Below are 22001 nucleotides of genomic sequence, written 5' to 3' on the forward strand. Positions count from 1 at the left end.
GGTCATGTTAGATTTGTATAGAACCTTGGTGAGGCCACAACTGGAGTACTGTGTGGTAGGGAAACTATTGGACAAATTTCTGAAGGAGAGTATCTAACTCCACTTAGACACACAAGGTTTGATCGGGGATAGTCAGCATGGCTTTTTCAGTGGGAGGTCATGCCTAACAAATTTGATTGAATTTTTTGAGGAGGTGACCAGGTGTGTAGATGAGGGCAGTGCAGTTGATGTAATTTATATGGATTTCAGCAAAGCCTTTGACAAGATCCCACATGGAAGACTTATAAAGAAGGCAAAGGCACATGGGATACAGGGTAATTTGATTAGGTGGATTCAAAATTGGCTTAGTTGTAGGAGGCAGAGGGTGATGACAGAAGGATGCTTTAGTGACTGGAAGCCAGTGTCCAGTGGCGTACCACAGGGATCTGTGCTGGGTCCCCTATTATTTGTCATTTATATAAGCAACACAGATGACTATGTTGGGGGGTAGGATTAGTAAGTTTGCAGATGATATAAAGATTGGCTGGGTGGTTAACAGTGAGGTTGAGTGTCGGGCTGCGGGAAGATATAGACGGGATGGTCAATGGGCAGGTAAGTGGCAGATGGAATTTAACCCTGAAAAGTGTGAGGTGATATACTTTGGAAGGAGTAATTTGACAAGGAAGTATTCAATGAACGGCATGGCACTAGAAAGCTCTGAGGACCAAAGGGACCTTGGTGTGTGTGTCTATTGGCAGAAGGCAGAGGGGCATGTTAGTGAGGTGGTGAAAAAGGCATATGGGACACTTGCCTTAATCAATCGAGGCATAGATTACAAAAATAGGGAGGTCATGTTAGATTTGTATAGAACCTTGGTGAGGCCACAACTGGAGTACTGTGTGCAGTTCTGGTCGCCACATTATAGGAAGAATGTGATTGCACTGGAGGGGGTGCAGAGGAGATTCACCAGGATGTTGCCTGGGAATAAGTTATGAAGAGAGGTTGGATAGACTTGGGTTGTTTTAGTTGGAGCAGAGAAGACTGAGGGGCGACCTGATGGAGGTGTAGAAGATTATGAGGGGCATGGATAGGGTGGATAGGGAGCAGCTGTTCCCCTTAATTGAAGGGTCAGTCACAAGGGGGGCATAAGTTCAAGGTGAAGGGCAGGTGGTTTAGAGGGGATGTGAGGAAAAACCTATTACCCAGAGGTTGGTGATGGTCTGGAATGCACTGCTTGATAGGGTGGTGGAGACGGGTTGCCTCACATCCTTTAAAAAGTCCCTAGCTGAGCACTTGGCACATCATAACATTCAAGGCTATGGACCAGGTACTGGTAAATGGGATTAAGTAGGCAGGTCAGGTGTTTCTCACGTGTCGGTGCAGATTCAATGGGCCAAGGGGCCTCTTCTGCACTGTGATTCTGTGATTCTGTGAAAAGTGAGATGACAGAAAACCTAGCGGATAGTCTTACCCCAAAACTTTGCCCTCATTCACATCCTACTAATAATATCCTAGTGGGCCTCAGGAGCTTTTCAAACTATCGGAGGTGGGAGAAGGAGGTAAAGCTGGCAGATAATATCCATTTCAAGTTAGTTTCTGCCCAACCACACTCCTTTTCATTGGTTTCAGGCAGGTGATAAAAGGAAGAGTGGGCGAGGTTGCAGTTGGTGGGTGACAATATCCATGCTGGAATGTTTGAAATATTACTTTGCTGTGAAAACTCTGAAACTTGATATATTGTCATTTACTATGGCGTGCAACTGTTGTCAGAGCGCTCCAATGGATAATATAGCTCTGTCAGTTATGATATCATTGTTCATACAGAGAGTATTCAAAGTTCAGTGCAAGGAAATTAAGGGAGAGTACAGATGGAATTAACAGGCCCAGATATGTGAATTGTGAGAGTGAATGAACTATTATCATAACTACAAATAGGTCTGATTTCCACAGAGATGAGTTACACAGGAATGGAATATGGAATGCTGCTGGCTTTTTAACAAGACACATTATCAAGTATGCACTATAAAGTCAGCAATCTTAAAAAGCCTACTTCCCTGGCATTGAGTCAGCAGGGTTATTAAGGACTACAATGCATTCACTGATTACTACTGATACTTTTCCAAATTGTGAGCTCCTTGCAAAATAGCAGACTGAGTAATCTCTTAGTTTGATGAGAATGGAATTCTTAGATTTAACAATTAATCTTCTGACTGAATAACATGTATTTTTATGTTAGTTTTACTGTTTTAGTTTAAAGTATGTTATTCTCAATCTGGAACTACCAGACATTTGCTAAGCAGTTTGATTGCAAAAGCAGGCAATTAAGACTACAAACAAGAGGTAAGTACCTTGGTCCCCAAAGTTCCTTGGCACCTGGGATAATAAATCAATGGTCAAGGGGCTGGAAGAGGTTTGGCAAGAGCAGAGAAACAGGGTGTATCTGGAAGTGCCAGAATCTCCACCCTGAAAAGCCCTGGTGGCAATTACCACTGGGATCGACAGCAGTTCTGTCTGCCCCACAGGCGGCCTGTGACATCTTAGGATGACCTCTATCAGAATCCTCATGGATTGGACTCTCCAAAGAAATTGGTGTCTAGGTCATTAAAGGGGTGCAAGTGAGACCCACTGATCTTTGGTCTGGGGACCCTGAAGGACTTCTGGAAGTATAGTAACAAACAGTCTCTCTTATAAATGAAGCCAATTGCCCAGTTACAAAACTTTTATGTCATCCTGGTTCTCTAAGCAGCTGCTAGCTGCCATATCTTCCATTCCTACCCCTACTCCTCACCTTCACAGGTATCTAAGATGTGCCAAGATGCACATAAACAATGTCATTGGATATGCCATGACGTAGGTGAACCTAAAAGGCCCTATGACTTTATAAAGGATGTTCTTCTGGTGTCCTGGCCAATATTCCTCTTTCACCAAGACCACCAAAATATAATTATCCAGTAATTCCTTTCTTTGCATTTTGTGGGACATAGTCTGTGTAACTTGGCTGAATTGTTTGCCGACATAACAACAGTTACAACAATTCAAAAACAATTCATTGGTTGTAAACATATTGCAATATTCCAGGGATGTGATAATATTATTTGTTATTCGTAGTCAGCATCACAAGAAAATATAATTCGCAGCCCTTAGTTTCCCATTAGCTATTCTGTTTATATAAAATATTAAAAATTAATGAGGCAAAGAATTAGGAAAAATTATTTTTAAAAAGATAGATTTAATATGGCATTATATTCCTTTATGAGTTGGTTTCCATGCAGTTGGTGCAACCTTGCTGTTAATGAGCTAGGCTTTGTGATTCCATTTAAAATAATGATACCATGAATATTCATAAAATAAATGGTCAAGAAGTATATGATTTTATATCATCCATGAAAATTTAACATAGCTTTTCTTACCTGTGGCACTGCTCGTACAATAGTGTTAAGCTTTGAACTCTTTCCTTTGATAGCAGATTCCAGAGTTAATCACCATGTGCTGAACTAGGGTTGCTGCAGCAGTACCAGCAATTTGTTGTCTCTTCCTAAACCAATAGATTCTTCCAATTACTCTGCTGCACCCAGTAATATCCAAGTCAATTTCACAAGATATCTACCTCTCATAAAACTATTGTTGGTTCAACTCGGCTATGCACCTATTATACTTCCAAAGAAATAAGTTCTCAAACACAATCGTAAGAGGGACAAAACAGTTAACTCTACTGCTAACATTACAGATTCATATGCCACAGCTTTATGGAAAAGCATTGTTGAACACGATTACCCTTGAAAAACTGTCTGCAACTTGAGGTGGGGTATCTAAGTCGATCCGCTGAATGACAAGAAAAAAAGGGGCAAATATTTGGTTGTGAGGTTGCAAAAGATGAGTAGGGATAATGCACTGTGATCACTGTTTTACAGAAGATGTCATTTGTGGCTTTGATACCTAATCTGGAGCAGGAGATTAACAGAATATTTAAAGTGTAGTGTTTCATTTCCTAAAAGGTTTCATGTACCTAATTAGATTACATATGGAAACTTTAGTTTGTTGGGCGCCAAACAGTAGGCACTTTATCTAGATTTTATATCTAGGTAAAAGGCACATTTTAATGCATACAATTCTCAATCATTAGTTGGAATGTGTTGACCCATTTACTTTTTAATAAGATGTTGATTCATTGAATGCTATTGAGATGCATATTGGCCCATAGGTCTGAGCAACTCTAGCCGGGAATGAATAGTCCTACACCAGCATATTCAGCCTCTTCGATTGGTCACAACAAAGGTATTTACATTTCTTTTCCCTGTGAATGCCCTTTCCAAATCCAAATGTATTTTTTAATTATCTATGCAGTGAACAATAAGGCATGAATCACAAGGTTTTTTTGAGTCAAAGAAAGAGCAAGTTTATTAACTACTAAACTTGAGGGGAACAAATAATTAAAAATGTGAAGTTACACACACACACACACACACACACACACACACACACACACACACACCACGTATCAAAAGTAAGGAAGTTTAGAGTTCAAATAAAAAGTTAAAAGAATATACGGTTAAGTCCTTTGCTTGTCCTTGAGGCATAGATTGTTGAACATTGTGGCCATCTTAAGTTAGTTAGTTCCTTTAAAATCCCAGAGTTGAATTCAAGTTCATGTAACTGCATTTGTTGGAGACAATTTCCTTTTTTTTAAAATCCGTAATCCATCTACCAGAAATTGATGAGTTTCCTGGGGTTCTTTCTGATAGGCATTCACTATTTCTTGTGCTGGATTTTTAGACTGTAGAGATAGGGCTTTACTTAATTTGAGATAGAGAGAGAGAGAAATTCGTTACAGCTCCATCAGCAGCTTTTCCAGACTTCTCTGCTTCTCTTTGGCAAAACCCAGTTCTTAAAGTGTTGTTCACTGTATATTCCAAAGAAATTTGATTACATTGTCTGCTGTAGTCATTGTTGTAGAACAAGTAATCATATTTTAATGTTTCATCTCAGAAACTTTTGACACGTTTCAAAACAGTAGAAACCAACAAGAGAAGGGGTTCTTTCATCCTCCAGAGGGGGTTTGAGCATCTGTTGGTTGTATATCCTGGCTGACCAGCAGTTCCTAATTGTCTTGATAGGATTACAGTTGTTTAAAGTCCAGCACTTTGCAATTTTAATATCTTCCCTTCAATAATCCTTTTTGAAGTGGAAATTCCCAGGTGTGAAATTCCATGAGCAACATGTCAGGGCATGCCTGCAGTGCAATCCATATAGTAACTATTCAGAAGTGATCCACTTACAATTCCAGACAACAGGTGACTTGTGGCAGCCATTTTTCATCAGTGTCTTTTCTTGTCTTTAAAAAAGAGGTCCTCTTTAAACAGTTCAGCATGTTTTTGGTTAGCTGGTGAAGTTATGGGTAGATATCACTTAGTCACAATTTTTCATCATTATGACAACACCCTGGAATAATGACCATATCAAGTAATGAGAACCATATTCCAGAGTGAGTAACTGTACCCCAGTTTGAATAACAATATCCTGGAGTGAGTAACCATATGCAAGAAAGAGTAACCATTCCAAAAGATGAGTGACCACACCCAGTGTGAGTAACAAAACCCTAGAATGAGTAACCATATCCCAGCATGAGCAGCCAAACCACAATATGAGCAGCCATGCACAGGAATGTGTAGTCTCAGTCCAATGTGATTAACCAATTTGAGGAAAGGTGATATAATTAGGAAAATAAAGAACAAAATAAGGTCGTGGGTTCAAGTATTGCCCAGACTTGCTTTGTTGTCAAGGGGTGTCATGAGCCTTGCATCAGCAACCATTCTGTCACGGTCTTGGAAGATTTGAATATCAGGTGCATCGTTGAGTGTCACACAAAAGAATCACTGTGATAGCTGGCTGGGTGCTTTGCACACTCTTGTATTATCCTCTTTCTATAGTTGGAGATAAGATGAGCATTTACTTAGTAGTAGTAATTCCTGTTCATGATATAATCGATTGGCGTTTTGGTGCATTTATGGCAAAGTGATGCCCTGGGCATGAGTGAAACCAACCAGAGTTGCAAAATCCTGGGCTCTCTACTGTTAACTATTGAGAGGGTAAGTGAGTAGCCCAGATGATCAGGGTATCAGTGACATGTTTAATGCAGCCAAGCACTGCAAACAGGGATATGCAGGAGATATCCCCTGTAGCGGGTTGGAAAGAGTCAGTGATAAAGAAGTTAAGATTAAGAAGTTAAGCTTAGCGACTTTTCCAGCCTGCCTAAAGAAATGTAGCCTCCTAATAATGTTCTTCAGATAGATACAAGAAATTAACTCATATCCTACAGATCCAGTGTGCTGCGTACGGCCTCCTACAAGCAAAACCTTCATCTCATAGGATAACCAGCTGCTCGAGCTGGTTGCTGAGGCAACTGCTGCTGCTTTTTTGATTCACCTCTTTCTCCATCCAAAATAATAATTGTGTTGATAATAAGCAGTTAGAGCTAACTGAGGCTAAGGTCAACATTATCAAAAAAAAAAATCTTGAAACTAAGTAGCTAGTGAAATAGCACAGGAGCACCTGTGAATGATCAACTTATCTGCAGTAAATAGTGCTTCACCGCATGTGAGAGACAAATCCAGCTAAATTCTACTGTTAGTTTGGACATTGGGCTGAATGTCCATGATTTTCAGTTAAAATGGAGATTATAATAAGGTCATAGAGCCCTTATTTGTATGTATTCATGAGGCCCCTGACTGTCTCCAGTGAGTGCCTCAAGTGGCTACAAAAGCTATGCAGTTGAAATGGTGCCGCAACATCTTATCAGATATGGAGCAAAACTTCCACTACAGTGATTTCTACCATTGGGAAGGGTGAGTTAAAGCTGTTTGTTGAGATATTGATATGCTACCCAAGGAAATGGCAGAGGATGGGATGGGGTTGGGGGTGGAGAGGTGGCAGGACGGTAGTGGTAAAGAAAGGGTTTAACTCTCAATGCTTTATCATTCGTTCATGAAACATGACACTCTGTTAACTTTCGCCTGGTATATATTCACCTTGGGTTGTTGGTGAGCCCCACCTATACTTCACATACTGGGGGAGAGAGGGGCTTACATATCCATCAGATGCAATAATCCCCATTGGATGTCAATTCAGTATTACATAGAAACATAGAAAATAGGAGCAGGAGTAGGCCATTCGGCCCTTCGAGCCTGTTCCACCATTCATTATGATCATAGCTGATCATCCAACTCAATAGCCTGCTCCCGCTTTCTCCCCTTACCCTTTCATCCATTTCTCCCCAAGGACTATATCTAACTCCTTCTTGAAAGCATACAATGTTTTGGTCTCAACTACTTTCTGCAGTACCGAATTCCACAGGCTCACCATTCTCTGGGCGAAGAAATTTGTCCTCATTTCAGTTTAAGAAGTAAAAACAGCAAATGCTGGAAAAACTCAGCAGGCCTAGCAGTATCGATAGAGAAAGAAACAGAGTTAATGCTTCGAGTCTGTATGACCCTTCTTCAGAGCTGAAGAGAAGTGGAAATGTGATTAAATTTATACTGTTTAATGGGGCTGGGGCAGGTGGAGCTGGATAGAAGGCCAGCGATTGGTGGGGACAAAGGAGTGGTTAACCAAGATGTCATGAACTAGAAGACAAAGAAAGTGTTAATGGTAGTGGTTAGTGCTAAAAAAAGGTGCTGATAGTGACATAAAGGTAAGAAAGCAGAGTGTGATAATAGCAGAACAAGGATATCATTGTGCGAAAGGACAACATGGAATAAGTAATAGATGGCCCTGTGGGGGTTGGGGTGGGGTGAGGGGGTGGTGGTAGAGGGAAAAAAAGGATAGAAAATTGATTAAAAGAGGGGATAAAAAAAGGGGATAAAACCACATGTAAATGAATAAAAATAAAAATAAGTGGATAAAATAATAATGAATGTCGTAAGTAAGAGATTTAAAAAAGGGATTTAAAAAAAGTGGGTGAGGGTGGAGCAGAGAGTTCATAATCTGAAATTGTTGAGCTCAATGTTGAATCTGGAAGGCTGTAAAGTGCCTAATCGGAAGATGAGGTGCTGTTCCTCCAGTTTGCGTTGGACTTCACTGGAACATTGCGGCAGGCCAAGGACGGACATGAGAGCAGGATGGTGTGTTGAAATGGCAAGTGACCAGAAGGTCTGGGTCATGCTTGCGGACAGACCAGGGGTGTCCCGCAAAGCAGTCACCCAGTCTGCGTTTGGTCTCTCCGATGTAGAGGAGACCACATTGGAAGCAGTGAATACAGCAGACCAAATTGAAGAAGGTGCAAGTGAAGCGTTGCTTCACCTGAAAGGAGTGTTTGGGCCCCTGGACGTTGAGGAGGAAGGAGGTAAAGGAGAAGGTGTTCCACCTTCTGCGATTGCATGGGATGGTGCAGTGGGAAGGGGATGAGGTGTTGGGGGTGATGGGGCAGTGAACACAGGGGGCAGGATTCTCCCCCTATCAGAGGGGCAAGTTGAAGTGCGGGCATGCAGAGATGCACCTCCGATCAGTGCCCCTGGTTGGGGGCGCACCACCATTTTACGTGGGCAGGCCAATTATGGCCTGCCCAACGTGACATCTGCACGGAAGCGCAATGCGCTCCCTGTGCAGGCAGGGGGAATCCTTAAACCCGAGAGTGCGCTCTTTCACACATGCACACAAAGGAGCGCACTCATCTCCTTGAGGCTAAGTGCTGCCTCAGGGTGATTGGCTCTAATGTACAAATCATTAAAAATAGAAAAAAAAAATTCGCTGGCACTGTCACATGAGTTGGGACATGTCCATAACTTTTTAAAAAACTGTAATTAAATGTTTTAAAACCTACATGAAACTTCAGCCGGCCATGGATGAGGTTTCATGTTTTTTCTAATGCCTGCCAGGGCTCCTGGCCTGCCCGCCAACCTTAAGGTTGGATGGGCAGGTCCGTTAATTAGTTTAATGACTCTGTCAATGGCCTCAATTGGCCGTTGACAGGTCAGCGGGCACACAGCTGATTTTGCTGAGCCCCGTCTACCTGAAAATTTAAATGGGGCGGGGTGACGTCAGAAGTTCCACCCACTCGCCGACGGGAAAATCCTGCCCAGGGTGTCCCAGAGTACTGATGGGGGAGGATGAGGGGAAGATTTGTTTGGTGGTGGAATCATACTGGAGTTGGTAGAAATGGCGGCGGATGATCCTTTGAATGTGGAGGCTGGTAGGGTGAAAAGTGAAGACAAGGGAGACCCTATCATGTTTCTGGGAGGGAGAGGAAGGTGTGAGGGCAGAGGCGCAGGAGATGGGTGGAAACAGTTGAGGGCCCTGTCAACTACAGTGGGGGGTTGTGGGGGGGGAACCTCAGTTAAGGAAGAAGGAAGATGTGCCAGAAGCACCATTTTGGAAAGTGGCATCATCAGAACAGATGCAATGGAGACAAAGGAACTGAGAGAATGTGATGGTGTCCTTACAGGAAGCAGGGTGTGAGGAGCTGTAGTTGAGGTAGCTTTGGGAATCGGTGGGCTTGTATTGTATATTGGTGCACAGTCCATCAGCGGAAATGGGGACAGAAAGGTCAAGGAAGGGAAGGGAAATGTCAGAGATGGATCATGTGAAGGTGATAGAGGGGTGGAAATTAGAAGCAAAATTGATAAATTTTTTGAGGTCGAGACAAGCAAAAAGCAGCACCGAAACAGTAATCAATGTACCGAGAAAAGAGTTGTGGGAGGGGGCCAGTTGTGGGAATGTTCCACATGCCCCATAAAGAGACAGGCATAACTGGGACCCATGCGCGTACCCATAGCCATACATTTTACTTGGAGGAAGTGGACAAGTCTAAGGAGAAATTGTTCAATGAGAGAACAAGATCAACCAGACAGAGATGAGTGGTGGTGGATGATGGTTGTTCGGGCCTCTGTTCAAGGAAGAAGCAGAGAGCCCTCGGACCATCCTGGTGGGGGGTGGAGGTGTGGAGGGATTGGACGTCCAAGGTGAAGAGGATGCAGTTAGGGCCAGGGTACTGGAAATCGTTGATATGATGTAGGGCATCAGAGGAATTATAGATATAGGTGGAAGAGACTGGATGAGGGGAGAGACAACACAGTCAAGATAGGAAGAAATGAATTTTGTGGGGCAAGAAAGACTGTCCTCAAAGTTGTCTTCCCTAGAGTTGATGTTGCAGGCTCTGAGGGCCCACAGAGAACTGTTGTTTCCAGAGGATGGGAAGATGAGGCCAGACTCTCAGAAAAAGCAGGCATGACTTGAGGTCACAGAAGCAGTAAACAATAGGAGTGTGTTCCTTTGCTGGATTCAGTGTCACAGGAGATTCAATAATCTCATAAGGACAAAAAAGGTGAGTGATGTCCCACTTTCAGGTACCAACCCTAAATTCTGATTTCCCCAAAATTATCCTGCACAGCACTCCTCAGATCAACACCCCTTACAACTCCACTCATTGCTCTCTCTTGGGGCACCTCCTCACACCCTCATCTGAACAGCCAAACAATGGCACTCACCCTCATCTTATTACCTTTTCACACCCAACCCTCACAATCACCGTTTACAAATATTGTCCTTTCATCCCCTCTGGACATTCCACTTCTCACATTCATAACTCTCTGCCTTCTCTCCAGAAGAAGAGAATGCAGAACTCCAAGGAGAGACAGAGTACTACACTGCTTCACAAGACACAGCTACCCTGTCTGCTGTGGAGGAGGGGGCCTTGGAGAACAGCAGAGTGACAGACCAGATAAGCATTGATAATGGAGAGATGGAGGTTTCACAGATAACTGGTGATAGAATTAGATCTCACACTGCTACTTGTCACATAACAATTACTCATGTTGAATTGCTGTCACCACAAATGGAGAGTGACTTTAAACCCTTTCCACTTGCCAGTTCTAATTCATGCCTTTCAGCCCCCACAGGTCCTTCAAGGAAAAACAGAATGGCAGAGTATTATTTAAGTGGTGATAGATTGGGAAATGTTGATGTACAAAGGAACCTGGGTGTCCTTGTTCACCAGTCACCAAAAGCTAGCATGCAAGTGCAGCAAGCAGTTAAGGCAGCAAATGGTATGTTGGCCTACATTGCGAGAGGACTTGAGTTCAGCAGCAAGAATATCTTACTGCAGCTGTACAGGGCCTTGGTGAGATAACACCTGGAATAGTGTGTGCAGTTCTGGTCTCCTTACCTAAGAAAGGATATACTTGTCATAGAAGGAGTGCAGCGAAGATTCACTAGCCTGATTCCTGGGATGGCAGGATTGTCAGATGAGGAGAGATCAGGTCGACTAAATCTGTATTCACTGGAGCTTAGGAGACCGAGAGGCGATCTCATTGAAACATATAGCATTCTGACAGGATTGGACAGACTGGATGCAGGGATGATGTCTCCTCTGGCTGGGGTGTCTAGAACAAGGGGTCACAATCTCAGGATATGGGGTAGACCATTTAGGACTGAGATGAGGGAGAAGCTTCTTCACTCAGAGGGTGGGTAACCTGTGGAATTTTCCGCCACAGAAGGCTGAGGAGGCCAAGTCACTGAATATAATTAAGAAGGAAATAGAGAGATTTCTGGACTTTAAATGGGTCAAAGGGTATGGGGTGAGTGCGGGAGTACAGCATTGAGACAGAGGATCGGCCATGATCATATTGAATAGGGAGCAGGCTCGAATGGCCGAATGATCTACTCCTGCTTTTACTTTCTAAGTTTCTAAGTGTAATGCAGAAGCTGTAACAGAAGAAGGCACACTCCCCCCAGTGCAGAAACAAACCTCAGTGGGTTCTGGAGTAGAACTAGGTTGCCACACGGTGAGGCATACATCTCATGTAAGCAGGAGCAGATGCTGGAGTCACAGAAGGCATTGGAGAGTCCCTGTCAGACAGCACATGACACTTCTAGCTCTGTTCAGCTGGAAACAGATGCTGAGTCTCAGGAATCCTTCACAAAGAAGACTATTTGATAGCAGAAATGGAAGATGCGTGCGGTTCTGTCAGCATTTCCAGAGGCATTGCATATTGTTGGATAGAAATTGAAGGGGATCCTCGCAAACATAAGTATCATAATATCTCAGTCATTTATGTTGATGTCCATCCCCATAGGAAGAGTGGTTAGCTGACTGGAGCATAAGATGTGGCATGCGACTAAGTACATGCTTGTCCTGACCAATGGCCTGAACACCCAGTTTGTAACTTTAAGTAGGATGGAGGAAAGCCTCATCTGGTCCATTCAATGCCTCACAGAAGTGTAACAAAGTGCTCTCCAGTTCTTGACTATATAGCAAGAAAGTTTGATGGGCTATGAGAGGGAAGATGGAGAAAGTGCATTTGGAAGTGGGGACCTTACCTCAAAGTCCTCCCACTGTTCATCCCTTGCCCCCATCTCCCACCCTGCAGTTTCCTCAGCATGCTTCCCCCTGCCCCAGTGACCAAGTCTGCTTGTGCTGAGCAGCCAGTGGAGCAGTCTTTGCAGGGTCCTCACTGGCTCCGAAGCCCAGAGGTCATCCACTACGGGTACTTCAGCTGTCACAGGGGAATGAGCAACCTGCCTCAAGCCCTGTTGAAACCATGGGGTAGCACCAATAGGAGTAATAGAAAATGGAAGAGGAAGACTTCTTAGTTGAATAAGCCACATTGCATGCTTGACTGATTATCTTAAATTGGTTGTCAATTGTTAGATATGATTTCACAATTGGGAAGCACTTGCTGAACAATCCTGAGTGTACTAATAGCTACATGAACGATCAATTTAAGATAATCAGCCAAGCTCATAAAGTAGCTCATTTATACTTGCTAGAAGCGACATACATTCATACACATGGATCCGTTCTCCACAAACAAAAGGAGTACGTTCAGATAAAGACAAAATACTGCAGATGCTGGAAATCTGAAGCAAAAACAAAAAATGCTGGAAAAGCTCAGCAGGTCTGACAGCATCTGTGGAGAGAAAGACAGAGTTGACGTTTCAAGTCTGTATGACTCTTAGCTCTGAAGAAACGTTAACTCTGTCTTCCTCTCCACAGGAATACATTCAGGCCTTGTGCTTTTTTTTGAATTATCTGGAAGCAGGGGGATCTATAGTTCCCCATTGCTTTCTCCATGGCTATGCCTCAGCCAATCAGAGTTGACTTGCCAACTAATCAACACCCTTTCTTCTGCAGTATGAATTGTTGTCATCATTTGAAATTTGGCATTCTTGCATTTGTCCAGATGAATGCAAGATGAAAAGCTTTGGCAACATGTCTCTCTTTTCAGCAATATTCAAGTTCTGTATAGTCAAGTGATTGAATGTCAATGTCGTTACCTCTGTAAAAATTTCAATGAATCAAGCATGTTATTCAAACTCTTCATTATCCTGCCATCTCCACTGTTTCCTCCTGAATTCCAAATGGAAATTAAACTTCAGGAGAATAATATGACCATTGTGGAAAAGCATCACAGAATCACAGTGCAGAAGAGGCCCTTCAGCCCATCGAGTCTGCACAGACACTTGAGAAACACCTGACCTACCTACCTAATCCCATTTACCAGCACTTGGCCCATGGCCTTGTGGTAGAACGGCACACAAATGTCATCAACCAGGGCCTCAGAAGGTCATCCTTGTATTCTAGGAGCCACCTGCTCACTCAGTTTGGGGATGCAAGACCTGTGGGTCATTTGACTGCCACAGAATGAAGACATCATGGCAACTTCCAGGAGATTGTGAACAGTCATGCATGAAAACATTCCGGTAACCTCATAACAGCTGGATATTAATGAGGTGGAACCCTTCCCAATTGATAAATACTCCTGGTGACCTGTGGTTTTCATGACTGCCACATGTATGCGGTCTATGGCACTGTGTGTCTGACTGGCCTCATCAGTGTCCAAATGGATGTACATGGTGGCCTTGGCATACATGTCACTGATCGCCTGGGTGATATGCTTCTGGGCAGCAGGTTGGTATGCTGTTGGTGTTGCTGCTTCTCTTGTTCCTCATCAGAAGTTCATTGTATAACTGCTTAAGCTACTCTCATGCTGCATTCAAGTCTGAGAGCAGGGACGCATAGAGCAAAATAGAAGATAGAAGAAATTACTTCCAAAAGTCGAGAAAGACCTGTAAAGCAGTGAAAACACATGCTCAGGAGTAGATCTGTAAGTGCAAGCCTTACACATAGGCAGGACAGCAGCTACACAGTTTCATTTTTAAATACGTTCCAGCCTGTCAGCTTGACTGATCAATGCCTTCCTGCTGTACTTTGTTGATCCTGGTGAATTCTACAAACGCAGGAAAGTTGGCCAACTGCAATCAATGTCAAAAAGCATGGAAAAGTCCAGTACCAACTTAGCACAGGGCTTTGCCCAGAGCTTAGAGTCCATTCTTTCCATTATAGAAGCAGTGGCCAACTCCATGAGCAGAATTTTTCGCTGAGCAGACGGGTGTACGTCTGACCCACTCGAGCATCAAATAGCATGTGATGACATCGGGCGAGTGTCCCGACATCATCGCACAATCGCATGATATTTCAGTCAGCAGGTGCACGCTAAATTCGGAAGGGTGCCCGCCAACAATTAAGAGGGCAATTAATCCCATTAACAGTGCAATTATAGAGATTTGTCATTGCCCGTCCAACATTACAATTGGCAGGCAGGCGAAGCGGCCAAGCGGCCTTTGCATTTTTCATGAAACCTCATCCACGGATGGGATGAGGTTTCCATGATAAATTAGAATAAAAATAAATTTCTGTGGACAACATTTTCATTACCTACATTTTCAGGTGATTGATTATGAAGCTTCGACCCTTTTTTTCTGGTTTCTGTGACCTTTATTTTAGGCTGTCTGCCATCAGGGAGCTTTCTATGAGCCCTTGCCCATGCCCGCACTGACTTCAGTACTCGCCCTCCTCCCACCCCCCTCCCAGCAGTGCTCAGCATTTCACTATTAATTGGCCAGCCAGCATGAATTCGTGGTTGGGGGCTGAATATGGTCGGTGGCCCATTCCCTAACTAATCCCAGACCAGCCGATCACACCTGTCCACCGACCTAAAAATCCTGCCCCATTTGTACACTTAAGGACCCAAACATGACCCAAATCTGATGATCAATGCCAGTTCTTGCATTGTAGCACAAGCAGCAGCCACCCAACATCTCAGTCCTGTAATAAAAGCTCAGGCTGCTGCCCTGCAAGATCAGTTTGCTGCCATCATAGTTGTGGATTACAGTGTTCAAAAGAGGCTTGCAAGATCTCACAGCAGTCCACCAATCTGTCCTCTAACACATTATTAGGATTGCTGAGAAGATGCACTGGGGGATTGGCAGTTACTCCCTGGAACATTAGCCTCCTGTCCTCCCTCAGGAAACATTCTTTCTCCACTCCACCTAGCTGTTGCCTGTCAGCCAACCCAGACTGCTGCTGCCCATGCTGAGATAGTGCAATCTGCAGCTGAACCAATGATTAGTTTATGTTTGTGTGCATTATGGCATGAGTTCATTGATAAATTTGGAATGGAATGTTTATTTTTGCATTATGATCAAGTTGATGGTTTAGGGCGGGAAGATGAGGCGCAGGACTGCTGGTGAATGGGGAATTGGTGTTGCAATTATAGATATTGCACCTGAATTAGTTTTTCACAGGCTAGGTTGTCTCATCCATTCCTTTTCTTCCTTCTCTTCCTCCTCCTCTACCTCAAGTTCCTGTTCCCCAGTGGTTTAGAAGGCTATCCCCCATGATGGTGAATTTATACAGCATGCAGCAAACTACCATGAATCTTGACATCCCCTCTGCCGAGTACAGTTTGACTCCCCCAGTGGGCTTCAGGCAGTTGAAGCATTGGCCCAGTTCTTCCCATCAGGATTGGAACCCCTATTTCTGACCCTGATCAGACAAAAAAAATACATGCTTACTTCCTCCAGTTTTTCTGAGCTATCTTCTGGTGGAGGATCCTTCACATCCAACACAGTGCAGCAAACCTCAGAGAGAGTAGCACAGAGAATCAGCACAAAGACCACACCTCCTCTTTATTGCATTAGCTGCCACATTCTGGTAAGTAAAGAGTTTAAATATCCCAAAGCTTCTTTGAAAAGCTACAGAGAGAAAGTAAGTGTGTAAGGGGGTAGGGTGGGTGAGGTAAGTGGATAAGGAGGTAAGGTGGCAGTAATCAGTAGGATGGTAGGTGGGAGAGGTGGGTAGAGTGGCAGGTGGGTGCATGTGTAGGTGGTAGTCAGCTCAGGTTGGGGGGAGTTATCAGGTCAGGGGCTAGCCAGTTCAAGTTGGTGAAGTCAGGTCAAGTCAGGGGGAGTCGTGTCGGGTTAGGGTCTAGTCAGGTTGGTTCAGGGTAGTCAGGCAGTCAGGGGATCAGGGGTAGTCGGGTGGGTATTGAGCGGGGAATCAACGGGTCAGCTGGATAAGGACCCAAACATGACCCACATCTGATGGTCAATGCCAGAAGTTAGGCTGGGATTTTTTTGTCTAACATTTCCTGTGTAACTATCCAGGTGAGTAAGTCGGAACTGTCCCCAAAGTCTCCAACTCTAACTCAGAGTTGGACACTTTTTCGGGAAGTCCCGGGGAGCAGGGGGATTGTTCAATGGAAATTCAAACTTCCTGAGCAATTCCTACAGAATCCTTGCATTGGGACTTTCGAGAGGTCCCATCGCACAACTTCCTGTGTAAGTCCAGTCTCCAACAATCCAGAGACTGGAAAGTCTGGGCCATTGTTTCAGCATGATAACGGTCTGCTCTGTCACATTATATGTAGCAGCATGAGTTTCATAGTAGTCCTTGTATGAATGTTACACATGTGTGCATGGATGTATACTGGAGCCATAAGCCATGTTGTCAGCGGATAGTCCTTGTCATTCATTAACTACTCTTTAGCTTGTCATATGGCTCAAGTGCAGCTGGCATAGTGGACCGCCAAAAAATGGAGGCATAATGGCTCCTGCTAGGATTTATTTTTATTCTTTCACGGTATGTGGCTGTTGCTGGAAGGCCAGCATTTGTTGCCCATCTTAGAAGTCAGGAGGTGAGTTACCTGTGTAGAATTCCCAATTCTGACCTGCTCTTACAGCCACATTATTCTATATGGTTGGTCCAGTTACATTTCTGGCCAATGGTAAGCCAAAGGTTGTTGATAATGGGGCATTCAGTGATAGAAATGCCATTGAACATCATGGGGCAGTGGTTAGGTTCTCTCTGGTTGAAGATGGTCATTACCTGCACTTGTTTGCCGTGAATGTTAGTTGCCACTTATCAGGCCAAGCCTAAATATTGTTCAGGTCTTGCTGCAAATGGACACCGACTGCATCAGTATCTGAGGAGTTGTGAGTGGTCCTGAACACAGAGCAATCATCCACAAACATCCCTACTTCTGACTTTATAATAGAGTAGCTGAGGATGGGGCTAGGACACTACCCTGAGGAACTCCTGGAGCAATGTTCTAGTGCTGAGACGATTGGCCTCCCATAGCCACAGCCATCTTATCTTGTGCTAGATATGATGCCAACCAGTGCAGATCTCCCCCCTGGTTTGCACTGACTTCAATTTTGCTGGGGCTGTGTGACACCATGCACAGTCAAATGCTGCCTTGATGCCAAGGGCAGTCGCTCTCACCTCATCTCATTTTTTGTCCATGTTTGTAGCAAGGCTGTAGTGAGGTCAGGAGCCAAGTGGCATCAGTGAGCAGATTATTGCTGTGTAACTACTGTTTGATAGCATGTACTTTCAATGGCACTTTCCATCACTTTGCTGAGAAGAACAGACTGATGAGGTGGTAATTGTTGAATTGGAGTTGTCCTGCTTCTTTAGACAGAACATACCTAGGCAATTTTCCTCAATATCAGGTAGATGCCATTGCTGTAATTGTACTAGAACAGCTTGGTTAGGAATGCAGCTCGCTCTGGTGCACAAGTCTTCAGTGCTACTAGATTCAGAACAAATCTATCTCACTTGGCACAGTGGTAGTGCTACACAACAAGTCGATGGTATCCTCAGTGTAAGGCCCATAACCTTTTCAGTATCCAATGCCTTCAGCCATTTCTTGATATCAAGTTATTGAATCAAATTAGCTAAAGGCTGAAGATTGGCATCTGTGATGCTGTAGTCCTCAGGAGGAGGCCGATATGGATCATCCACTCAACACTTCTGGCTTAAGATTGCTGCAATTCTTCAGCTTTTTCTTTTACAATGATGTGTTAGATTCCCCATTCATTGAGGATGGGGCTACTTGTGGGGTCTCCTCCTCCATTTAGTTGTTTAATTGTCAATTACCATTTACAATTAAATACGGTGGAACTGCAGAACATTGATCTGATCCCTCAGTTTTAGGATCACTTAGCTCTGTCTATCACATGCTGCTTTGCCGCTGCTTAGCATGCATGCAGTCCTGTGTTGTAGCTTCACCAGGTTGTCACCTAACTTTTAAGTATGACTGGTGCTGCTCCTGGCATGCCCTCCTGCATTCTTCATTGAACCAGGGTTGTTCTCCTGTTGTGATGGTAATGACAGAGTGTGAGATATGGTGGGCTATGAGGTTACAGATTGTGGCTGAATACAATTCTGCTAGTGATGATGGCCCACTGTGGCTCATGGGTGCCCTTTTTGAGCTGCTAGATTCAGAACAGATCTATCTCACTTGGCACACTGGTAGTGCTACACAACAAGTGGATGGTATCCTCAGTGTAAGGATGGCACTTTGTCTTCAAATGGGTGGTTACTGCTACCAATATTGCCATGGACAAATGATCTGTGGCAAGTAGATTAGTGAGGACAAGGCCAGTAGGTTTATCCCTCTTGTTGGTTCCTTCACCAGTTGCCGCAGGCCCAGTCTGGTAGATATATTTTTCAGAACTCAGCCAGCTCAGTCAGTAGTGTTTTATGAAGGTTCATAACTTATTTGCTTTTGTACTCTGTGCTCCTATTTAGAAAACACAGGATTCAGTATAATTTATTAACTGCTTTCTCAACCTGCCCTGCCACCTTCAATGATTGATGTACACATGACCCCAGGTCCCTCTGCTCCTGCATTTCCTTTAGAATTGTACCCTTTATTTTATGTCAGCTCTCCTCATTCTTCTGACCAAAATGTATCACTTCACACTTCTCTGCATTAGATTTCATCTGCCACATGTCTACCCATTCCACCAACCTGTCTATGTCCTCTTGAAATCTATCATTATCCTCCTTACAGTTCACAATACTTCTAAGTCTTGCATTATCTTCAAATTTTGAAATTGTGCCCAGTGCACCCAGGTCTAGGTTATTAATATAAATCAAGAAAAGCAGTATCCCCTCTATATACCATCCCCCAGTCAGAATTAAAATTTTCTGCAATTCATGTTTTTAATAGGCTTGAATTAAATAAATAAACTGTTGCATAATGAAATTCTAGCTATGCTAAAAACTAATGATTCAGAACACCACCTGATAGTGTGATCAAGAAGGGTGGGAGGGGGCTTTGTGGAATGTAACACCAACATAGATGGGATGTGCCAAATGGCCTGTTTTCGTGCTGTAATCGCAATGTAAAGCCGCCGGCAGGGAAGACAAACACTTTACCATGTTTCACATCCTCAGGCCATCACAGTCAAAGAATTATTGTGAATCACACACTCTCCCCAAACACTCTCTCCCCCTCCACACTCCTTTCGACAGCCCCACACTCTTTCTCCCCCGCACACTCTCTCTCTCTCATCCCACCCCCTCATGTTCCCCCCACCCCCTCACACTCTATTTCACACAATCTTCATTCATTCACTTACTCAGGCACCAGTTGGCCCCGCTCCAGCTGCCTCGGCCAGGCCCCGCTGCTCCGGCTGCCTCTCCCAGGCCCCACTGCACCAGCTGCCTCTCCCAGGCCCCGCTGCTCCAGCTGCCTCTCCCAGGCCCCACTGCTCTGGCTGCCTCTCCCAGGCCCCACTGCACCAGCTGCCTCTCCCAGGCCCCACTGCACCAGCTGCCTCTCCCAGGCCCCACTGCACCAGCTGCCTCTCCCAAGCCCCACTGCACCAGCTGCCTCTCCCAAGCCCCACTGCACCAGCTGCCTCTCCCAGGCCCCACTGCTCGAGCTGCCTCTCCCAGGTCCCACTGCACCAGCTGCCTCTCCCAAGCCCCACTGCTCCGACTGCCTCTCCCAGGCCCCACTGCACCAGCTGCCTCTCCCAAGCCCCACTGCTCCGGCTGCCTCTCCCAGGCCCCACTGCACCAGCTGCCTCTCCCAGGCCCCACTGCACCAGCTGCCTCTCCCAGGCCCCACTGCACCAGCTGCCACTCCCAGGCCCCACTGCACCAGCTGCCTCTCCCAGGCCCCACTGCACCGGCTGCCTCTCCCAAGCCCCACTGCTCCAGCTGCCTCTCCCAGGCCCCACTGCTCCGGCTGCCTCTCCCAGGCCCCACTGCTCCAGCTGCCTGGACTGGTCCCCACTGCTCTGGCTGCGCGGCCTGGGTACGTGCTTCTCTGGCTGCCTGGCCTGGGTACGTGCTCCTCCGGTTGCCTGGCCTGGACCCCTGTTGCTCTGCTGCTGCAGGCCATGGAACTTATTTTCAAAACTTACCTTCCCACTCCTTGTTGCTCGTCCAATCACTAGTGAGCCTATCAGAAGCAAATGCAGAGAGGAATTAGCCTGTGATGGGATGAGGAGCTTTACAGCATTTTTCAAATATAAGTCATTTGAACGTCCAGCAAGTTTGGCAGGCAGCATTGCGTTGGACAAGTCTGCCTTAAAAAGAAGGTGCTGGAGCTGCGCTCCATTGCACTCCAGCGACATAAGACCACTGTCCATGTCCTGCTTTGAGATTGCAGTGTGGCTGTAGCAGGGCGCAGATTTCAATGAGGATTCCTTATTAAAGTGCAGACTGAGGTTCAGGTAAGAGAATTGCTCTCTGAACACCCTGGCCTCTTCTGAGCCCCTTTCACCTTCCTCCTCCTCCCTCTTTTTGCAGCTTAACCTGCCCTGTGTGGTTTCTGCTCATTTTCCCAGTCATGCTGTAATCCAAGTGGAATACCTACTAGCGCATCATTATCTGGGAGCAGCTGATTGTATGGAATCCTTGAAGTCAGTAAAAAGTTCCTCAGAACCTTCCGTGACATTCCCTGTAGTATCATGCAACTTGAACAAACTAAGGAAAGTACCAAATAACTTGTAGAATTGTAGCAACAGTAGGAAGAAATCAAGCAGCAAATAACCTGTAAGTAGATGATGATGCCTTTAAATAGTGCTGGTGGGGGGTGGGAGTGCTTTTCCTGCTGCTTAACAGCTGTACAGCTGTACTATGTTAAAAGGTGGTGTTGGTTGGAACGCCGAGCTCCAAAATGGCAGCACTGATGTCAGATCAGTGTTGCATGCTGATTGACATCATGAGCTGCCTGCTCTGTACATTTTGGCATACATACATTAGTTGGGCATGTGTTAATGCCTCACCAAGTTGCCATCCAGTGTAACTCGTGGCAGAAATGCACTCCCCCAAACAGCATCCAAAGCTCCCAAACAATAGATGCTACTGAGCACAACTTTTCCATCCTTTGGGAGTTAACATCCTTGGTGCTTAAAATATCAAACCTCTGTGTAGCAACAATTAATAAAATAGTTACCATGCTGAACAATTGTGCTAATTCAACAGAGTGCATGTCAAAAAATGTCAAATTAGAAATATGCAGTTCTCTGATCAGACTATGCATTGAGTAAGATCCTGTTTAGGCAGAGGCAGATCACTGGTCCAAGTCACTCATCAGAGTTCTTATCAATACTATTTAATAGCCCTATTTTCTTATTTCCAGGTTTTCTTCCATTTCAGGTCTTCTCCGAGGCTCTGACCAAGGAGAACAAGATGGGCAACTTGCTGTCAACTCATTGTTAAAGGCACCTTTGGTTGGCCACTAGGAGAGATCCATTGATCTTGAATTTTCAACACTGTGGGGAGCTGTATGACATTACATGGCACTGCTTCCCAATAGTACAACTAGGGACAACTAAGTGTAGTGGGGCTTTTAACTCCTCCACTTTGGTGTCAATTGTTTTATACCTTTAAAGAAACTGCATAATGTATGAAGTAAAAATTCTTCCTTTCCTTATTTATGATGAGC

The sequence above is a fragment of the Carcharodon carcharias genome, chromosome 4 (assembly GCF_017639515.1).
Source record: "Carcharodon carcharias isolate sCarCar2 chromosome 4, sCarCar2.pri, whole genome shotgun sequence".
Classification (NCBI taxonomy): domain Eukaryota; kingdom Metazoa; phylum Chordata; class Chondrichthyes; order Lamniformes; family Lamnidae; genus Carcharodon; species Carcharodon carcharias.